General features: G+C 45.1%; 1 protein-coding gene across 3 annotated transcripts in view; it reads left to right on the forward strand.

Annotated features, from left to right (window-relative positions):
- WASF2 (WASP family member 2) overlaps nucleotides 1–19,047 on the forward strand; it is a 400,400-nt gene that overhangs the window by 195,009 nt on the left and 186,344 nt on the right. The window contains exon 3 of one of the 3 annotated variants that reach the window (XM_078681932.1): nucleotides 14,624–14,711. The exons of 1 other annotated variant lie outside the window; for it this stretch is intronic. The gene's annotated coding sequence lies outside the window, so the exon portion shown is untranslated. The remainder of the gene's footprint in view (nucleotides 1–14,623; nucleotides 14,712–19,047) is intronic. One more of the 3 variants, XM_078681934.1, reaches the window with a different exon arrangement.

Raw genomic sequence — 19,047 nt, forward strand, 5'->3', positions numbered from 1 at the left:
AGCCCGAGGACAGGCAGGAGCCGTGCTTGGATTGTGAAAGGCCTAGCGTGGAAAAAAGGAGACCCTTCACTCTGTATAGAGAAGAATTGAAGGTGTGGGTGTATGTAGGGGCGGGGGGGAGGGAACTGAGATGATGCGCGTGTCTATCTCAGCGAGGATTTAATCCTCTTTTTACCACAGTTCTTGTTTTTGTGGTGGCAAACAGCTACTATTAATTTCTTTATATATTCTAGTTATTTATTTACTGTAAATTGCTGCAAATGGCAAAACCCGTCTGACTCCTTTGGTTCGGATGGGGTGAGGTTGCATGTGACAGTAATTGGAGTAGGAGCAGTGTCTGATGTTGCTATGTTTCTGGGTCTGCCAGGGATGGCACTGTGTCCAGCTGTAGAGTCGCCCGGAGGTACCACACTTGGGAGCGCAGGGGTGGAGTGGGTGGAGAGGTGTTGATAAGGGTATGATAAGCTGGGGCTGGTAGAGATAAATTGAGTCTATTGCTGAATTTTTCATGTGTCAGCCCCCAGCAGATGTTGTAATAGCTTTAAAATTGGACCAGTAGCATGCTAGAAATGCAGGTATCCAATCTAGGTCTTGGAGGGCCGGTCACTTACCAAAATTTCACGATAAATGCAAAAAGAACAATTGATGGACATAATGCAGAACAATGTAATACATTCACCCCAGTACAGAGATCTGGGCCTAGATCCATCGTTTTTTTGCTCACCATGCCATTCTAGTTTGGACCCAGCCATATGCAAATCAGTCTTGACCCTGCACCCAACGGGGACAGTCCAGCTCAACTGCCAAGCCAGGTACTCCCTGGACTGGAAACAAGCATCCTAGGACCGGTTTCGGGCTTCCAACCCTTATCAGCCCGGATAGCTTGACTCCAGTGGCATGGAGAGCATGGGACCCACATCTGGGCATACCAGTCCCACTCGGGGTGACAAATGCAGAAAGAACAATTGATGGACAGAACGCAGAACAATGTCATACATTCACTCCAGTCTGAAGTCAAGCGCGAGTGTGTGTTTGTTTGTTTGTTTGTTTTACCATTTTGCCAAATTTGGTGTAATTCCGTTCAGCAGTTCGGGCTGTAGCCATGTCTAAAGTTTCCTATGGAAATTAACAAGGGGAAAACTCGTTTTGGGACCCCCTTTTTTCTCGGCCAGAGCGCCCCATTAGTTTAGAAAATTCCGCGAAGATTCGTCAACCAGCGCCAAAGATATTGGCAAAAGAAAAAACGCTTTTTGAATAGAAACAAGGTCCTAACTATGCACCGCCAGTTTGCATTGGAAACTTTAGACATGGCTACAGCCCAAACTGCTGAACGGAATTACACCAAATTTGGCAAAATGGTAGCCCTTGCTTCAGAAAGAGACCTATTTTTTAAATTGTGTAAATTCCGTTCAGTAGTTCCTGAGAAATTAAAAAAAGAAAAATATCAATATCTGAGCACCCAGGAGGGTTCGCGAACCCTCCCGGGCACGAGCTCCATTTACTCTGATTGGCTGCCAACACTCCAAACCAGGAAGTGTTGGCAGCCATTTTGTGACTCTGTAGAACCGAGTGCCCACCCCCGGGACATTGACGTTTGCTATGTCAGGGCGTAATTCGTGAGCCTCCTGCCCTGTCATAGCAAACTCTGCTTTGCTTCATTGAAGTGAGAGCAGGAAAACCTGCTCTCACATCAATGAAGCAAAGCAGATTGCTTTTGAGCAAGGGGAGCTGCATGTTAGCAGCTCCCCTTGCTCAAAAGCAATGCCGGCTCCTGCAGAGGCGGGGCGCCGGCGGGACCTTGGGGCTTCCCCCACGGTCCCCAACGCAAAGGGCCCGCCCTGGTGGATGGGCTCCCCGGGGCCAGGAGCTGCCACCCTCCCCAATAAAATACTTTTTTTTTTTTTTAATGAGACAGAGCCCCTGGGGATGTGGTCCCCCGGGGCTAACAGAGGCCTCATGAATGAGGCCACTCGGCCCCACCTCCTTTCCAAAAAAATAAATAATATATATATATATATATATGGTCATGCCCCGGGGGATGGGGTCCCCGGGGCAGAAATTGCCTAAGAGAGAGGGGCCATGCGGCCCCTCTTCCCATTTTTTTCTTTAAAAAAAGAAAAAACAGGGGTCAGGCCCTGGGGGATGAGGTCACCAGGGCCAGACAAAAGGGACATTAATGGGGCCACAGAGCCCCCCTTCTAAACATCAAAAGGAAAAACAAGCTGGCATCGCGTCTGAGGTCCCGCCCCTTCCTGCAGCACTCTGCAAACACGCCACCTGGCGTGTTTTAAGTTGGGGAATTCATTCCTCTTCAATCCTGAGGGTCCCTGGGGTCCAACGAGCCCACCACGTACCTCCAGTAAGCGCCACAGTGCTGCGTTGCATAGTGGTGTATAAAGGGGCGTGGCCTGGGCCACTTTTCTGCAACAAAGTGAAGTTGCGCTTACTGGAGGTACCTTGTGGGCTACTGGGCCCCCAGGGACCCTCAGGACTGAAGAGGAATTAATTCCCCAACTTAAAACGCGCACCAGGGCGTGTTTGCACACGTCACCTCCCTTCAGCACTGTGCAAACGCGCCCCCTGGCATGTTGTAAGTTAGGGAATTAATTCCCCTTGAATACTGAGGGTCCCTGGGGGCCAACTAGCCCACCAGGTACCTCCAGTATGCGTAAGGGAGCTGGGTTGCAGAGAGGTGTTCAGAGGCCACACCCCTTTTTATACCTCTCTGCAACGCAGCTCTGTGGCGCTTACTGGACGTACCTCGTGGGATAGTTGGACCCCAGGGACCCTCAGGATTCAAGGGGACTTAATCTCCCAACTTTAAACGCGCCACGGGGCGCGTTTGCACAGTGGTGAAGGAAGGGGGCGGGGCCTGAGGTGACGTGTGCATACACGCCCTGTGGCGCATTTAAAGTTGGAGAATTAATTCCCTTTCAATCCTGAGGGCACCTGGAGGTCAACTAGCCCACCAGGTGCTTCCAGTAAGTGCCACTGCACTGCACTGCGTTGCAGAGAGATGGTCCAGGCCATGCCCCTTTTTTTACTCCTCTGCAACGTAGCTCTGTGGTGCGTACTGGAGGTACCTGGTAGGCTAGTTCGCCACCAGGGGCCCTCAGGATTGAAGGGGACTTTATCCCTCAACTTTTACACTGTGGTAAAGGGAGGGTGCGGGGCCTGAGGTGCCATGTGTGCATACACACCCTGTGACGCATTTAAAGTTAGGGTATTAATTCCCTTTCAATCCAGAGGGCCCCAACTAGCCCAGCAGGTGCTTCCAGGAAGCGCCACTGTGCTGCGTTGCATAGAGGGGGTCCAGGTCATGTCCCTTTTTACACCTCTCTGCAACACAGCTATGTGGCGCTTACTGGAGGTACCTGGTGGGCTAGTTGGATCCCAGGGACCCTCATTCAAGGGGGCTTAATCCCCCAACTTAAAATGCACCACGGGGCACGTTTGCACAGTGGTGAAGGTGAAGAAATGAAAACCTTCTAAGGGGTTCACTGATACACCTGGTTCTTTAAACCAACAAAGAAGAGATTAGCACGGAAGCTGTGATATAAAAACATTGCATTTATTAACCTCACATGAGGGAGATTGTGCCACACAGTACCCTCAGGCCACTGTAGGAGGCATTCTGAGGAGTACAGAGAACAGGGGCCTTATATATATGCATTTGTTACATCGTCCGCATAAAACCAAGGGGAGGTCCTGGCACATACAAGCATGCTTATTGACTAATATGGATATACAAAATTTGCTTGCTCCACAAAGTGGGATGAGAGACTAAACTGAACACATCAGTAAGAATAGCCTGACAGTTCTATACTAGGAGCAGGCCTTTCTGAGCATGTGCAAGGTTCTGGAAGAGGGAGAAAGCACATGGCGAGCACATGGCTAACTTAAATGGCTGCCAAGAACAAAATGGCTTTTAGCTCATGCTAACAGCGATTCCTGCAATCTTTAACAAAGGGAGGGGGCGGGGCCTGAGGTGAGTGTATATGATAGTCCTGTACTGAGTGACCATAAGTATGAGTGACTGTATGGGTGAGTGAGTGGATGTGTGTGTAAACCTAAGAATCAGTGAGTGTGTATGTAGTTGTTGCTGTTGGAGTGTCTAAGGTTTTGAGAATGGCAGTCTGGAATTTAGAGTGGGTGTATCAAAGGTTATATTAGAGTGTGAGAAGATGCATCAAATTATCACATGGATGATGTCATCAGTGATGTAATATGTGACGTCATCAGCAGTGCATTGCGGGGGCGCGAGTTATAGTTAGCTAAACCAACTAGAACGGGGGAATTGCTCTGGTTTTGTATGAGTGAAATGTCCAACTAACTATAACTTTCCCTAAAACCTATGTCTTTTCAGTGAATATATATATATATCCACCTGTAAGCAGTGGCCATCCTTTAAGACCGTACATGGAAAGGAGCATGATTTCCCTTTGCAGGCTTTTCTTTCCTTTTCTTTCCCTACCTAACTCTCTTCACTAGCTCTACCCTATGTGCTACATCACGTAGCTTCTGCGTTTCGGGCCCTATATGTATTGCCCACCATAACATGACTCCCTGGACGTCTTTCATTGTATTCCTACTGATGTGCAGACTCCACTCATCTTACCATCAACAACATTTTCATCTCCTCCATTTTACCTAATTGAGAGTAATTATTTAGTACATTGATGAAACTCAGGTATGACTTATCCATCTAATTAACAACTTAACACATTCCGATTTCCAGAATGAAGATTTTAACCTATCTGCCTAACTTATGACATAGCCAACCTGAAATATAATTTAATTTCAATCACATTAGGCGCCTTTGGTGTAATGCATGACATGCTTCATCGTGAGAGCAGAAGACTAAAACCTGTTGCCTTCAACAACAAGAATCCTAAACTAATGCAGTATATGGTTTCCTGTCTAAAGACTGCAGAAGGAAAGCCTCAGTTTAACTTATGTGCTTACCACTAACCATTCATACCTGGAATAGCATGCTAATCACCGAAAAAGTGCTCTAACACATCTCAGAGGTGGTAACCATTAATAAAAATGCAATTACAATACAAATAAAGGTTGGGTGGCTTGGGAGCCTTCGCCGTAGTCCTTTAGTTTTGTGGGAAAGAACTCTGGGTAGGACTTTAGTGAAGACTCCTTTTCACCTTTTGATATAAAAACAAAAAGAGAACTGTATTAAAGACAAACTAGCCTTCAGGTTAGGCTGCCTTTCTCTTTGATTGAAATAAAAAAAAATCTAATCCTGGTTGTAGCTAAAAAGCCCCAAATCAGATTTTATAGAACATGCGCGCATGTTTATTCTTCTAGTCGTTTAAAGCCTTAGACCACTACTGAGGTTAAACCATGGGTAGATTTGACCCTAGGCTTGGAAGTTTAGTGGTTGTGCTTGAGCAAGGCAGGTCACCACTGGACTGTTGTCTCATCACAGGCAACTGATCTGACCCCCAAAAGTATAAAGCACCCGTGATCTTTGTAACCATTCCGGTTCAAGTGGATGAAGCTAGTGTAGGAAGCTGGCTCTGTATATACTATACCAAAATGAGGTATAGTATGCACAGAGTCCGGTGCCCCAAAGATAGACAGAGGTAAAAGTAGATAGCACCTTACTCTCTATTTGTGGTAGTGTGGGCGAGCAGTAAGGCTTTAACAGAGGGAACTGCTATGCATTTGTTGTACACACTCAGGCAAGAAATTATATCACGCTCAAAGACTGAACTCAGACCAATTTGTTTGTATAAAAAATATTATTTAGTTATATTTATTTTCTAGAACCAAGCAAGCCTGACACAGGTAAGTGAAAATTGTACTTTTCATTGCAGGTTCAACAATACAAGCAAGCTGATGAAAATGACTTTGTTACAGGTTTGTAAATAATTTGAATTCAGTTGAAATTACTGTTAGATTACTTTTGATTACTTTACAGAATTCTTTTTGGATTACTTTTTCTACTCCGTGTAATATGCATAGATATCACACTGGGACATTTCCTAGAGAACAGGCAAGTAAAGCAGTTTTTGTATATTTGCAGTTTAAGTTTTCATACAAAACTAACTGCACACACAATTTTCGCAAGAAAGCAGTCAATGCAGTCCTATGGGAGGAAATTAGGTTATCGGTCTCAAGGTAAGTACTTAGGTTTGGGAGTTGTTTTTCTGGGGTCAGAACTAGGGTTCCCCCAGGGTTAAGGATCCACTCTCAAAGCGCCCTCACCGGCACTAGGGTGACCGGTTGCAGAGTGCTGAATCCCAATGTAATCCAATGGGGGATAGGGGGCCTCCGGATGGGGGCTGTTCAAGAGCAGGCCACAATGTTTTGGGAGCAAAGCTCCTGGTGTTAGGCTCAGGGCAAAGGAGGGGAGCAAAGCTCCTGGTGTTAGGCTCAGGGCAAGGGAGGGATCCGAGTTAGCACATAAGGTGCACCCGCAGCGGTGCAGGGGCGGCTGGGTGCAGAATGCTATTTTGGCATCAGGTGTCTTGTTTTCAATGGGAGTTGCCGGTTTTGGATTTTGGCTGCAGGCTCGATTCGGGAAGATTTCCGGGAGGAACCAACAGCTGGTCAGGTGAGTTGGAGGGCTCGGGCATGTAGGTGCACCTCGGGTTCTCTTCTCCAGAGCACTGGGCGGCTGGATACAGGGGTGTCTTTTGAGGTCAGATTTCACCTTATTGGGCCACTCGTGGTTGGGGGGTCTCTATGCAGAGGCAACAGGTGACGTCAGGGAGTCTTGGAGGGGTCAACCCATGGTGGACTCGGATTCTGGAGCGCTGGGGGAGCTTGCTGGGACTGGTGGGACACCCGGATTCGGGCCATAGGCATCGGGTGTAGTGTTGGTTCCAGGCGTCTGGTTTCTTTGTCCTCAGCAGGCTCAAAGTCTGTCATGGGAGTTTCTTTTGAACAGAGATGCCGTTCACAGGAGATCCTGTTTTTGTTTAAGGCAGTCCTCCCACGTGGGAGAGTAGGCACAATCCCTAATACTGATTGGAGAGTGCATGCCATCTGCAAGATGGCGGGCACTGAAGAGTGGACTTTACCTCTCCTCCCCCACTGGAGGGGAGGGGTTGGCAGAGGTGGGCACACCCTCTGGGCTGTGCTAATTTTTCCCACCTTTCTTTCAGCCAAATAGGAGGAGAGGCCGGAAGGGGGCCTGCTTCTGATAGCTGGAAAGGCAGGGGGTCGCGTTACAAAGGTGGCAAGGCCTTTGAAGCTCCCCTGTCACAGATGGCTCTTCTTGGCCTTGGGGAGGTGTTACCACCTCCACTCGAAAAGGCTTTGTTTCTGTAAATTAGGGAGCAAAGGCTCCCACCCCAGGGGTCCAGAAATATGTCTCGGGTGGCAGGCTGGTGTGTACTAGTCAGGGAACCAACGAGAGGCTGGTTGTTTTTCAGGGGACAATTCTAAGATGCTCCCCTAGTGCATTTTTCATTAAATCCCACACTGTCATCAGTGTGGGTTTAATGTGCTGAGAAGCTTGATGCCAAACTTCGCAGTTTTTAGTAAAGCCATTATCGTGCTGTGGAGTTCGTAATGATAAACTCCCAGCACCATATACTCCTAATGGCATTACTGCACTTACAGTGTCTAGGACTTAGTCTAGACACTGTGGGGGTACAGGGCTTATGCACCTGTACCCTCACCACTGGTATAGTGCACCCAGCTAGAGAGGGTGGCTGACCTATGCCAGGGCGGTGAGTTGTGGGCGTGGCACACAGGGATGTGTGCCATGTCGACTTTTCACTTTGCTCTGCAGCAAAACACGCAGCCTGCAATGACAGAATGTGTGTGTGTGTCTGTCTGTCTGTCTCAGGCCCTGGGAAATCTGATTGCCAGGGACCCAGGGCACACCAAGTCAAAGTGAATCAGTAGTGTTGCAAAAAATGTGGGGGTTACTGCAACAGAAACCCAGCTTCCTACAGCTAGTACCACCGAGTCTAGCATAACATCTGCTGTCTGACTTTGATGCAGCAATCTGTGGCAATAAGTACTATGTCACACTTCTTCCTTCCTCCCTGTCTGTCTTCATTCTCTATCATAACAATTCGTAGGGGAGGGTCCGAGGGATGTGATTTAACGACCCTACTGGCTAATACCCCCTATATAGCTACATCAAAAACAACAGAGCCAGTAGGTCGGAGAATGCTGAGATAGAAGAAACGACACTGATGGGAGGGCACAGATGGATTAACTATGGTGCCTAGAAAGAAAAGGGGGGGAAAGGGACCTGTCAACAAAAGCTGATTAAGTCCTATCAGCCCACCTACTGGCGGAGCCTCATCATGTAGGACTTCCCAACCTCGGACAGTGTGCAATCGCCCTGTGTATATTAGCAATGCAACACTGGACCAGGGTACGGTTATCGCAGTTGTTCGTACAAAAGGTAGGGCTGATATGTGCAGTGCAAAAAAATTAAATCAAGTGAAGTGTACTAAAATGACTATCAAGGCAAACAAAGACCTTTAATAGTGTTCGCCTGGACGTCAGATTAAAAGATAGTGAGGGGACAGTGTGAAAGAATCACTGTCTGACTTGCTTGGAAAAAATCCAACACGATCTGTATAGGGCCAACATGTTTCTGCCTTTATGTAAAAAATCACTGGCATTCGTCAGGGCCAAGCTCATATATGCTACTGCATAACCACTATCATATGTGGTGAAATAATGGAAAAACAAATTTATCAACAGATAGAATAAGTGTGGTCAATTAAGACCATCCTACCGCATCTTCTTTATATTGCAAAATTTAATGCAACAGATCTTCCCTGTGTAAAAAGAAAAAAGAAAAAACAAAGAAGAAAACACCATGTAGATATTATTCATACAAAATCCTCAATATTCAAATGTTATACAAGTAATACATGAGGTGTATGACTGTACCCAACCAGTGCCAATTCCCCTCAACTCAGACTGGGCCATCCCTGATTTTGGATAGCCAAATTCACAGTGCATTACGTCACCACCAGTCAATCAGTATCCCAAAATTTTTTTGATTAACACTTACCCATCAATATGTGGGAAGTAAGCCTCACCTCACCCGGCAACTGCTCGGACGTGTAAGGCACCGCTCTAAACAAATAAACACAATCTCTTCAATAGATAATTGCTTAAAGGATAAGACCTTAGTGTATAGTTCAACAAAACCCAAACTGTTTTCTAATCTGTCAAACACCTATCCCCACCAGTGTCCCTGATGGCGGCATAAAACGACTTGGAATCGTAACCTATTTACAAATTTACAAAGAACATGAATGGCTGCCCAATGGTAATAATCTGGCACCTATTCTGTATCTCAATCCATGAATAAATGACTTGCTGCTAGCCAAAACGTTCTCTCAGCACTCAAACCAACTGGTCCAACCTTACCTGTCCGTCGGTACCTTGCGGCAGAATCACGAGCCGAAGGGGAGGCACCGGCGGACAGGCGGACCGTTTATTTATACTGTGGTAAAGTGAATGATTGTCTACAGCTGGTCCGTTCGACCGTAGATCCACACATGCGCGCTGCATGGACACTACATAGCACGCATGCGCACATGCCATTTAGTTGTGTGCCACGCGACTGGTCCGCTATTCTATCTCAATGCAGACTAAGTGCGCATGGGCAGACACGGGCACTAACCCCCGCGCATGCGCAGTGAATTTACTACTAAACACTGATCTCCGCGAGTCAGCGCTAGCGCTGTACAAGGAGCCCCGCGGCTCGAATGTTATTAACGTTTGTCCCTTATAGATAAACCCATCTGTAGTTGCCCATCACTGAAGACCAGCTCTAGCATAAGGCTCCAGTCTATTGTGAATTCTACTTTAGGCAGCACGTATTTACCCCTGAGTGGCTATGTGGTAGTACCCATAGGAGAGATCGATTTTCAACCTGCCCTCAAATAATTAATTCCTACTGTTCTTCTGTCAATAATGAATAGTTATGCAGAGTTCATCACCTCACCACCTAAGCACTCACCATGTCAAGCACTAGATACAAGAAGTGAAACAGTAGGTCATGGTAGACATTAATATACAATGCAGAAAACTACCTTGTCGCACTGTTGATAATTAAAGAATCAATGTTGTGATGCTTATCAAAACATGAGATCGAGTTAGAGAGATAGTATGCAGAAAAATAAGCCACTATTCGCTGCAGCGCCCAGTAGGCAGAATAGTTACCCCCAATAAGGGTGCTGAAATTTCCACGAATAGATACACCATATCGTGACAACAAAAAGCACCTACAGGCAAATGTTAGCACTCAAATAGACAACCATGGAATATTGTCATTCAGCCCGTTAACGTCAGATTTCAATCTAAAAATCCATCGTTGTTCCTTGACAAAGAGGAAACGGGTGACATCGGTGATGTGTGACGGAATGTGTGGCTGTTCAAGCACAACCCAGAACAAATCCTCTGCTTTGTGTGATGCTTCCAAAAAATGATTGGTTAGGCCTGTTGATTGCTTCCTGCATCGGATTGTGCTTTTATGCTCGCTGATGCGAGACTTGATCATTCTCGTTGTGTGACCCACATACTGTTTATTACAAGGACAGGTGATCAAGTATATCAATTTGTCTGAATTGCAATTTGTATGTTTAGTGAGCCTCCATGGTCTATTAGTGCCAATGTCTACTGTCAGGGTCTTCCGTGTCTGCGGGCAAGCAGCACAATTGCCACAAGGATAGTGGCCTTGTACTGGATTGCTGTTCCAGAGAGTGTTGGTAATTGGTTTGGTCTCATTGCGTGGTCTGGTGTGGACCAGATTATCCCGAATGGATGGTCCTCTCTTGAATGCAAACAGCGGGCGAGGTATAGATCCGGCTGCTGTATTTAGAATTTTCCAGTGCTTGAGTATGGTTTTCTTCACTTGGTTCGAGGATGTAGTGAAAGTTTGTACCATCGTCATCTGATCTCTCGTGGCCTGTGGCTCCTTGGGTTGCAGTAGTGCCTCCCGATTATTGTTGAAGGCTCTCTTGCGTGCTCGGCGTATAAGATGTTTAGGATAATGCCGTTCTCTCAGGTTAGATGCCAATTCCTCAGCATGATGTTTGTATAAACTGTTAGACGAACAATTCCGTCTAACCCTGAGAAATTGGCCCACCGGCAAGTTCTCCCGGAGCGATTGAGGGTGGAAACTGGTTCTTTGCTCGACTCCATTGTGAACTTAAGGAACCGGTTCCTTAAGTTCACAATGGAGTCGAGCAAAGAACAACTAGCGTACCTTGACCTCCAGATTTTTCCAGCTGAGGGAGGCTTACATAGTGAACTTTTTAAGAAACCAATGGCACGCAACTCGCTGTTGTCATTCCAGAGTTTCCACCCTCAATCGCTCCGGGAGAACTTGCCGGTGGGCCAATTTCTCAGGGTTAGACGGAATTGTTCGTCTAACAGTTTATACAAACATCATGCTGAGGAATTGGCATCTAACCTGAGAGAACGGCATTATCCTAAACATCTTATACGCCGAGCACGCAAGAGAGCCTTCAACAATAATCGGGAGGCACTACTGCAACCCAAGGAGCCACAGGCCACGAGAGATCAGATGACGATGGTACAAACTTTCACTACATCCTCGAACCAAGTGAAGAAAACCATACTCAAGCACTGGAAAATTCTAAATACAGCAGCCGGATCTATACCTCGCCCGCTGTTTGCATTCAAGAGAGGACCATCCATTCGGGATAATCTGGTCCACACCAGACCACGCAATGAGACCAAACCAATTACCAACACTCTCTGGAACAGCAATCCAGTACAAGGCCACTATCCTTGTGGCAATTGTGCTGCTTGCCCGCAGACACGGAAGACCCTGACAGTAGACATTGGCACTAATAGACCATGGAGGCTCACTAAACATACAAATTGCAATTCAGACAAAATGATATACTTGATCACCTGTCCTTGTAATAAACAGTATGTGGGTCACACAACGAGAATGATCAAGTCTCGCATCAGCGAGCATAAAAGCACAATCCGATGCAGGAAGCAATCAACAGGCCTAACCAATCATTTTTTGGAAGCATCACACAAAGCAGAGGATTTGTTCTGGGTTGTGCTTGAACAGCCACACATTCCGTCACACATCACCGATGTCACCCGTTTCCTCTTTGTCAAGGAACAACGATGGATTTTTAGATTGAAATCTGACGTTAACGGGCTGAATGACAATATTCCATGGTTGTCTATTTGAGTGCTAACATTTGCCTGTAGGTGCTTTTTGTTGTCACGATATGGTGTATCTATTCGTGGAAATTTCAGCACCCTTATTGGGGGTAACTATTCTGCCTACTGGGCGCTGCAGCGAATAGTGGCTTATTTTTCTGCATACTATCTCTCTAACTCGATCTCATGTTTTGATAAGCATCACAACATTGATTCTTTAATTATCAACAGTGCGACAAGGTAGTTTTCTGCATTGTATATTAATGTCTACCATGACCTACTGTTTCACTTCTTGTATCTAGTGCTTGACATGGTGAGTGCTTAGGTGGTGAGGTGATGAACTCTGCATAACTATTCATTATTGACAGAAGAACAGTAGGAATTAATTATTTGAGGGCAGGTTGAAAATCGATCTCTCCTATGGGTACTACCACATAGCCACTCAGGGGTAAATACGTGCTGCCTAAAGTAGAATTCACAATAGACTGGAGCCTTATGCTAGAGCTGGTCTTCAGTGATGGGCAACTACAGATGGGTTTATCTATAAGGGACAAACGTTAATAACATTCGAGCCGCGGGGCTCCTTGTACAGCGCTAGCGCTGACTCGCGGAGATCAGTGTTTAGTAGTAAATTCACTGCGCATGCGCGGGGGTTAGTGCCCGTGTCTGCCCATGCGCACTTAGTCTGCATTGAGATAGAATAGCGGACCAGTCGCGTGGCACACAACTAAATGGCATGTGCGCATGCGTGCTATGTAGTGTCCATGCAGCGCGCATGTGTGGATCTACGGTCGAACGGACCAGCTGTAGACAATCATTCACTTTACCACAGTATAAATAAACGGTCCGCCGGTGCCTCCCCTTCGGCTCGTGATTCTGCCGCAAGGTACCGACGGACAGGTAAGGTTGGACCAGTTGGTTTGAGTGCTGAGAGAACGTTTTGGCTAGCAGCAAGTCATTTATTCATGGATTGAGATACAGAATAGGTGCCAGATTATTACCATTGGGCAGCCATTCATGTTCTTTGTAAATTTGTAAATAGGTTACGATTCCAAGTCGTTTTATGCCGCCATCAGGGACACTGGTGGGGATAGGTGTTTGACAGATTAGAAAACAGTTTGGGTTTTGTTGAACTATACACTAAGGTCTTATCCTTTAAGCAATTATCTATTGAAGAGATTGTGTTTATTTGTTTAGAGCGGTGCCTTACACGTCCGAGCAGTTGCCGGGTGAGGTGAGGCTTACTTCCCACATATTGATGGGTAAGTGTTAATCAAAAAAATTTTGGGATACTGATTGACTGGTGGTGACGTAATGCACTGTGAATTTGGCTATCCAAAATCAGGGATGGCCCAGTCTGAGTTGAGGGGAATTGGCACTGGTTGGGTACAGTCATACACCTCATGTATTACTTGTATAACATTTGAATATTGAGGATTTTGTATGAATAATATCTACATGGTGTTTTCTTCTTTGTTTTTTCTTTTTTCTTTTTACACAGGGAAGATCTGTTGCATTAAATTTTGCAATATAAAGAAGATGCGGTAGGATGGTCTTAATTGACCACACTTATTCTATCTGTTGATAAATTTGTTTTTCCATTATTTCACCACATATGATAGTGGTTATGCAGTAGCATATATGAGCTTGGCCCTGACGAATGCCAGTGATTTTTTACATAAAGGCAGAAACATGTTGGCCCTATACAGATCGTGTTGGATTTTTTCCAAGCAAGTCAGACAGTGATTCTTTCACACTGTCCCCTCACTATCTTTTAATCTGACGTCCAGGCGAACACTATTAAAGGTCTTTGTTTGCCTTGATAGTCATTTTAGTACACTTCACTTGATTTAATTTTTTTGCACTGCACATATCAGCCCTACCTTTTGTACGAACAACTGCGATAACCGTACCCTGGTCCAGTGTTGCATTGCTAATATACACAGGGCGATTGCACACTGTCCGAGGTTGGGAAGTCCTACATGATGAGGCTCCGCCAGTAGGTGGGCTGATAGGACTTAATCAGCTTTTGTTGACAGGTCCCTTTTCCCCCCCTTTTCTTTCTAGGCACCATAGTTAATCCATCTGTGCCCTCCCATCAGTGTCGTTTCTTCTATCTCAGCATTCTCCGACCTACTGGCTCTGTTGTTTTTGATGTCTTCATTCTCTCCCAGACAGATTCGCACAAAATGGCACCATGCAGATTTGTTGCCATTTCTTCCTTACCCACATTCTGGACAATTAGCTAAGCAAGATTGATGTAATGTATTAACCTACCACTGTTGCCATGCATGGTGGGAGCATAGTTTCTCCCACGTACCACCCGTTGTGTTTGTTAGCTGAAAAACTGGTATACAGACAAGTATGTTTATTTGTTGGAAACAAGCTATTTTAAAAAATATTTCCTGCAGGGGCATCATTTGGCAGTCCTGATCGCTCTCATTTGTTTCCCCTCTGGTCTCCCTTGCAGCCTCCTGTTCGTGACCTTGTGTCTCACGAGATTCGCCGACTGCTGCAGAAACCATCAATGAACTTCAGAGCCAGTCATCTGTGGTGAGGTAACTGATGGCATAGGCATCTTTTTTTGTGGCCCTGATGGCATTGGGATCCTTCTTTGAGATAACCGGTGGCAGGGGCGTCATTTCTTTTGTGTCGAACTCAAGGAAGGCAGGTGGATGTTTTTATTTGAACCTCATGGCAGGGGAATCTGTTGGCGAGATAAGATGACTGGGGCATTTGTTTTTAGGTCCAGCCTGGGCAGTGCATGCGCTGCTCTGCGAGGCATGCAGTAGTGGAGTATGACGTTGAAGCCCCGCCCACTCCACCCATATTTTTAATTGGCTTGTGTCATTGTCCTTTGTAAATGCTGGCTTCAGAGTCGTTATTAGTCTTGTTAGTCCCTCCTTGGTACTGCCTTGTCTGCATTTGTTACCTCCCAAAACAACTGGACCTTTTACTGGTGTTGTTACATGGTCTGCTTTATAAGTCGGTGAGCGCTATTTTATTAAATAATCTTTCCCTATTCCGCCCACTACCTCGCAGCACGCTGCCCTCTTTTATTTAAATTTTTACTAATGGCGCTCCGCTTTAACTATAGCGTCACTTTTTAAAATGTATTTTAGCAGCTGCACCAATTATTTATATATTTTGTTTACTAGCGCCCATGCACGCTATCACATTCATAGAGGCAGCACCCCTTTCTTTACACAATTTGCGCCTAAAGAAAGGTACGCGGCCGACTTCAAAGGAAAAGTACGACATAGGCGCTTTTACCCAAAAAAACCCATCTGTTTGTCAACTTGACAAACAAATGCTTTTTTTTTGTCAAAGCACCCATGCCATGGTTTTACTTTATTGTGGGACAAGACTCTTTCTTTAGACGCAGCTTGTCTAAAGAAAGGGGCGCGGCCTTCATGAACGTGAAAGCGCCACATGTGCGCTAATAAAAAAAATATATTTGCACTGCAATAGGTCTGGCATTTGCGAGAGTTTAAGCTATTGCAATGCCAATCGCTTAAACTCTTGTTAATGCGAGACCTATTGCATTGCAAATGCTTGTCTTAAAGTTGCAATACTATTTATGTGCGCATAGTTTTACTATTTGTGCCCATTTAGATTACCTGCCCTCATGTGTGGGCAAAACCCTCACGTGGTGACATTATCGCTCTGTGGTATTGCCAGATTTTGAATTTCAGGTAAACACAGATTCCAAGGAGGACTGCAGAGACAATATGTTGAAGGTAGTATACAAATGATAAGGATGAATCGAAAGAATGAATGCAAATCGATACAACCAGAGAAGGAATTTGGAGAGAACAAAAGGAGCAATATACCAACATGATAAAGAAGGAATCTAGAGACACTAAAAGGGAGTATTTACTAGTACCACAGAAGGTTGGATAGCGGCGGACAGAAAGGACTATCAACGGAAAACAAAAATACTATCAAGGGAAAGCAGGAATATGGAGTGACAGCAAAAAGATAACTGTAGAGGCACAACAAGGGATGGAGGGGAAAACAGAAGGAGGAACATGGGGCAACAAATGGGTGAATACAAAAGGGCAACACCTATGAATATAGAGAGACAAAATGAGACGAGATAGGCAAAAGAAAACAGGAATTATATGGAGTGGTAAAAGGAAGGACAACAAAAAAGACGACTATAAAGGGACCACAGAAAGGGCCATACAGAGATAACAAAATGTGAAATGTAGAAAGGCAAAACGGGTTTGAGTCCACAAAGGAGTAATTGTGTGAACTTGCTACTTCGTGATGAAAAAAAGCGAGGATTCCGAAAAAGCTCAAAGGGGTAGCATAGACGAAAAGGATGATTGGGGACAATAGAAGCAAGCAAGAAAGAAAGAAGGAAGAAAGCGTGGGAAAAGGAGGGATGTGATGAAGGAAGGTGGGGGTCATAGGACTAAATTAAGCCAGCCTAGGGAACAAATTAACAATGCTGTCCAGGGATGTAAAGGATGATGAGTGACTATGAATCCTTGACCATTTCTGTGCGAGTTAGAAAATGAGTACAAATCCTTATGTAGCCTCAAGTGCTTATATTGCTCCTATAACCCAGAGATGCCACTTGGTCATCTAAAATTGGTTACAAAGTTTTCAGTGTTTATCGTTTTTTGTTTTTTACAATTGCTGTGTACATTTCATGTTTGTCCTCTCTTCCAACCTATTGTAAAGCGCTCTGATATCCTTCGGGCTATATAAAACTTTATAAATAAACTAAAGTTAAGGATTAGAGACAAAAGATCCAAAGTGTCGAGCAAGTGGCCAAAGGACTCATTCACTCCGAACAAATGGATTCGACAAGTCTGTAGGGTAGAGGATAGAGTGGGGTTTTTAAACTGTGAGAAGATCATGGGAGAAACCAGAAGGAAGGCACATTAAGTATAAAAGGATGGGTCGGGGCAGGGGGGTAGATGGTTCAGAGAATAAAAGGGGTGCAGATTAAAAGGGTGTAAACATAGTTAATGAAGTAAGGAAACAAATAGGAACATAAGAGAGAAATGGAGAACCAAGGTTTAAGTTAAGAATACAACAGAGCAAATTTGGAGAAAAGACTGGGAAAACAAAGGGGAAATAGGGAATAAAAGTTACAGAACGAAAGAAAAAAAACAGAACAAGGAGCAGGAAACAAAAAATGGGTACAGGTGAAAGAACAAAGGGGTCGAGAGAACAGGCAGATCAGAGCAAAGGAGATCTGAATCAAAAGCAAACTTATAGTCGTGGAAAAGACAACAAAATGTGAACATTATGGTGAGTGGATCAAATTGGAGAGCTAAGGTTAGAGGGAAGGCAAATAACAAAAGAGCAAGAGGAAGAATAAAAAGTGGTAAACAGTACAAAGAGGAGACCTCATCCAAGGCTGCAAACTAATATGGAATTGGTAAACCGAATGAGAAGCGGGGCAAGAACAATACAAGGAGGGAAAGAGGAAATAAAGGGGGTCAAGGCTAAGATAGATGCAGAGAACAAAAGTGGACTTGCGAGGGCAATAAGAAGAAAAGGTGTACGGAAAACAAAAGGAGACAAAAATGCAGGAAGGACAAACTGAAAACATTTATATTAGCACAAATGAGAAAACTCTTCCATATTGGCTAACTAAATTGGCACGGAAAACCTGATTTCAGGGACAAATGGGAGGGAATAGAGAGGGAGCAGAGAAGAAGTGGGTTGTTTGGAGAACAAAAGCTGAATTGATGCAACAAAACTAATACAGAAAACAAAAACTGAGCATAGATGTCAAAATTGACTACCGTAAAGAACAAGCATTTACAATGCAATGGTTTCGCCTTTGGAAAAGTTAGAGCTATTGGCATTGCTCATGACATTTCTTTTTTTTTTTTACTTATAAATAAATGGCATTGTTATTTACATTGCCAACAGCTCTCACAGCCCACACAGCTCTCACAGCCCACACAGCTCTCACAGCCCACACAGCTCTCACAGCCCACACAGCTCTCACAGCCCACACAGCTCTCACAGCCCACACAGCTCACACAGCTCTCACAGCCCACACAGCTCTCACAGCCCACACAGCTCTCACAGCCCACACAGCTCTCACAGCCCACACAGCTCTCACAGCCCACACAGCTCTCACAGCCCACACAGCCCACACAGCCCACACAGCTCTCACAGCCCACACAGCTCTCACAGCCCACACAGCTCTCACATCCACTGCTCAGGACAGCCATCCATGACTGCCCGGAACACGATATCACAGTCAAGGGCAGACTGATTAATGTCCAGATGGATTACGTGACTACCCTACACTCTAACTAATGTATCACATGAATACCTTCTATTGCAACCTATGGATTACATGAATACCCTTTATGTTATCCTATGGATTACATAATACACCCTCTACTCCAGCCAATGGGTTACGTGACTATCCTGTACACAATTAGTGAATGCCAATGAATGTATTACATAAATACCTTTCACTCCAGCCAGCGTGTTTGCCCTATACTCCCGTCATTGTATTACATGAATACCTTCTACGGCGGCCAGTGCGTTACATAAACACCCCGGCATATTAATGATGTGAATACCCTCTACTCACGCCAACGAATGGCACGAATGCCTTCTACTGCAGCCAATGTGTTATGTAACTACTCTCTACGCCAGTCTATGGATTAAATGAAAACCTTTCACTTTAGAAAATCTAAATAATAGCCAAGCTGGCTCCAAAGAGCCCAAATTACATAACTACGCTGACAGCTAGCCAAGGAAATGAGCTGTAGATGCCCCAGGGCCAAGACGGAAACATTCACAGGAAAAAGTGAAACCAACAAAACAATGGGACAAGACAACGACAATTCATTATAATTCTTTGTTACTTCTTTTCACAAAAAATGGCAGAGTTCAGCGGGAGAATAC

This window comes from Lissotriton helveticus, chromosome 3_1 (assembly GCF_964261635.1).
Source record: "Lissotriton helveticus chromosome 3_1, aLisHel1.1, whole genome shotgun sequence".
Lineage (NCBI taxonomy): Eukaryota > Metazoa > Chordata > Amphibia > Caudata > Salamandridae > Lissotriton > Lissotriton helveticus.